The sequence below is a fragment of the Nylanderia fulva genome, unplaced genomic scaffold (assembly GCF_048542155.1).
Source record: "Nylanderia fulva isolate GAGA-0341 unplaced genomic scaffold, ASM4854215v1 Scaffold448, whole genome shotgun sequence".
NCBI classification, from domain to species: domain Eukaryota; kingdom Metazoa; phylum Arthropoda; class Insecta; order Hymenoptera; family Formicidae; genus Nylanderia; species Nylanderia fulva.
In genome coordinates, this window is record NW_028190530.1 from 38,693 (window position 1) to 42,904 (window position 4,212).

Sequence of the window (4,212 nt, forward strand, 5' to 3'; positions counted from 1 at the left end):
TAGATAGACGCGTTGACGAAATCGAGATGCGCGAAACTCCTATATATAGGGAGGCCGGCATAGACAACCCTATGCTACGTGAGATAATGAGAGGCATGCGAGAACTACGTGGGGAAATGCTCACGGAAATAAACATATTACGCGAACAAATTCGTGACATTAACGCCATACGCTGACGAACGGGGTTAAACCCGCCGGGACACACACACCCTCGAGAGGGAAACGCGAGACCCAGACAATGACGACAAAAAATATGACGTTGTGTACGGACGAACAGAGAGTGACGCTAGACACCGACAAGGCTCGCAGGAGCCTTTTATATCGTTAAAAGAAGCACGGCAAATGATTCCGGAATTTGACGGGACGGCCCAACATAAATTACAGGAATTTCTAAGCACATGCACGTACGCCATGACAAACATACACTCTGCTAACGAGAGAGGATTGGTGGGAGCTATCCTATGCACAAAACTCAAAGGCAAAGCAATGCTAGATTTCCAAACGCGAGATATACAGACGTATGACGAACTGAAGCAACAGTTGGAATGTACGTATCAGAATAGGCAAAGCACTACGCACCTACAGATAGAATTTAATTCGTTGAAACAAAGAACAAATGAAGGCGCGCAAGCTTTCGGAACGCGCGTCGACACATTAGCTATGGAGCTGTTTGAATCTATGACGGAGGGAGAAGGTCACTCCCCCATTGAGAAGCGAGTTATTTTAAACACCATACAGAAGTAAGCCTTACAGAATTTCCAGATAGGACTACGCGACGAGGTACAACTACTTATTCGTTCTCGAAATTACCAAACACTGCAGGAGGCAATAATTGCCGCAACCGCCGAAGAAAAAGTAAAGGGCACAACTACAACGCGATCTAGCAATTACACAAATCGAAATCGTTATGAGGGAGCGCCGACGCAATCATCAAAAAAATGCCGTACAATGCTATACAATTGCGGAAAATCGGGGCACTACGAGCGAGGAATGCGCGTCGTAACAGTAAATACGCGCTTCTCCGAAACCAGAGAAGTCCAGATCGCGTAATCACAACAGAAAAGTTTTGCAACCACTGCAAAAAACGCGGACACCAGCCGTGAAGAATGCTGGACGATAAACGGTACGGCTAAAAACGACATTCAAATCGCGACAGAATGAATGAGGAAAAAAAAATCGCGTACCGTAAACTTTAACCAAGAGTTTCCCCCCCCCCCGCACGAAAGCCTGAACAACGAAAAGGGTATACGGATTCCGAGCCAAGCTTCTAGTATAGCAGTTCCGAACGCCCGACAGCAACGAGGGAGGACTCCGAAGGAGAAGAACCACTCGGCACGCGCCGACGAAGTATCGGTATCGCATACACATACGATGCCACCCACCAAGAACGATCGCAGTCGCCACTAAGGGCGACTGCGCAATAAAATGATTTACTGACCTACACTACCGATGCGCCGAACTATAGGGTAATGGCGCAGTTAAAATCTATTCGATCAGAGCGAGGAAAACTAAATTTCATTAATAAAATTGAAACATTCTAAAGATTGACCCGCACTAAATTTATTAAAGGGAAACATAACTCTCAATTGGCATTACGTGACACACACGAATGGCCCCGGACTATAGGAAAGACGTCAGGCGACCATTGACATAGGATGTCGAAAAATAAAGCACACAACCTAGTCGTCAAAGACATTTACCAATGGAATACGAAGGGAATTCTCGGGATAGATTTTGCGAGAAACGGGAGTAACTGTAATTTTAAAAAACGGAATCACCATAGGAGATGCAGTGTTAATTACCAACCACATACGAAAAGATACGATTAAGCCGCGCAGCGAAACAATTATCCGAGCCGCCCAAATAAAAATAGCGCAGGAATCGTTAAGAGCCCGAACAAACTGCACCAGGTGTTGTATATAGGACGATGCCTCGTGAAACCAGAGGGGGACTACGTGTGTCCAAAATACAACTGGACGAACCAGTTGTCGAGTTAAGAACGCGCTAATAAACTATAGACGAAATAGAAGGGAATGTGAAGACATGAAATAAACATATACGAAAAGAAATGCCTAAGTATCGAGCCAAAGAATATCGGGAAGTATGACAATTATTACGGAACGACCTCTCAAACGTAGAAGAAGATGGGCTATACACAGGATATGCGAAGACATTATTGCGAGTTTTTTTGTTGTTAAAATTGTCACGGATTGTCGAAAGCGACCAGAGCTCAAGGTCAATCGTTAGAATTTTGAAAAAATATTCGCGCCCGAGATGTTTATTCCGGTTGTTTCGATCCGCATGGAGCGAGGAACTCTACAAAAAACTCGCTTTGTCTCGCGTTCGGAGGGCGTGATAGGGGCAATCGTCCGCGAATAGGATTTCAGCAGTGTGCCCGCGGCGATCGGAATGATCGATCGCCCCTTAGATGCCAGAATCCGCGAGATTCAAAAAATGAGTTACTCGAGGAGTCTGAAACTGAAGAGACGTCTCCGGGTATATCAGCCGAAAAGAGCCATCGCGCGAATTTTATCGTTTAGAGCGAACTTCCGCGTTTTCATCTTGTCTGACGAGAGTTTTCGGAATAAAACAGCTTGGGCCTCAAAAGTGGAAATTTCCCACCTTTACAATTTTTTCTCCGAATCCAGTCTCCTTCGTATTCTGCGAGCCGACTTATAAATAAATAAATTTGCCTTCTGCGCGGAAAATTAAAAACAAATCGAAGGTTCTCGCAAAGAAGAGTAAAATGTCCTTTGAGCCGGATTGTGAAGATAAAGAGGACGATAAGCTAAAACGGAGAAAGTGATATCGTGTGACTTCGGGGACAGTGAAAAGAGCGGGTGGAAAATAGAAGCACATGTATTACAAAACGAGGTGTGCAAAAGAAGAGGACAGGAAACAAGTGTCGAGTTCCCGCTCGCGAGAAAAAGTGTAGGGTAGACTCCGATTCACGTCGTCAAAACCCAATTCGACTCGTGAGACGAAACTTAGTGGTCTCTTTCGAGACAAAACTCCGTCGGACTGTTCGACAGTAGGTCGTTCGCGAAATCGTGCGTCGGCGCCGTTCAGCGCCCGACACTCAGTGGTCCTTTGAGACAAAGTCGTCGCGTTTTCGACAACAAAGGTCGTCCCGCGAACTATTGCCGTCCGCGCCGTTCACGCGACTGACATAATCAATGGTACTCAAGTCAAACGTAAGAACCTACAGCGTCGCGTTTGATAGAGAAGCGCTCCGCGAATCGTTCCGTCTGTACTACTGACGTGCTGCGTCCGAAAAAAATACGACAGCAACAGATCTGTTGATCGCGCAATTAGACCCACGATCTCTCAAGTGAAAACGCGTGCTCGGGAATTACAAGAAGTGGCTAAGGTCAATATTACCTGCCCAAAAACAAGGGACGATTGACGAGCTTACGTCGCTGGGCATCTGGCAGAGAGATCCACGTACAAGCTCATTACAATCTAAGTCTTTCAGATGAAAGGGCGAAGCCTTGCCTACTTCGTCGATGAAGAATTTTCTGAACGCTGGGATGTCTAACTCGAGACGGCCGACGATACGCTCCGTGATATGATAAGAAATAAGGGTCTCTTCACCGCCTTCTCTCGATCGTAGCACTGATCCTGTTTCGCGCGACAGTAATAATAATAGTTTTCAGTTGCTTTCTATACGCTTCCCGAAATGTCGGGAAGTTTTCAGAATGGGGAAAGCTTCAAGCAACATCTTTTCGAGTCTATCGTTGCTCGTAACGGTACCGCTCACTAACACTTCCAAAGTTTCATTACTGAAAAAAAAAGTGTCTCGGTGACGCGCCTTATAATAAATACTTAAAGATTTCGGATCCGAATTACGAATCGGATGTGGAACTCTTAATTGCCGAATATGCTGATGAGGCGACCTTGATTAAGACTCACTTGCATTTGCTTCCATGAGCATGCCGTTATGAAAACATGAAGGTAGAGCGAGTTAAGTTAAGAGAGTCGGACACGGTGGCTGCATCGCTGGCGCGCTGACGGAATTTGAGTCGACCGGTGTAGTGGGACGAATGATTGTTTATGCGTCTCCCAAAAATTTCTGTCAAAAAAACGCGAAGCGAGTGAACTTGAGTGTTCTCTATAACTTTCAATCCGGCGTACAAAGATATCCATGATTCTTACGACTCGAATCCGCGGCTTGTCAGACTTGCGCAAGTTTTCACGAGAAAGGTTAATCAA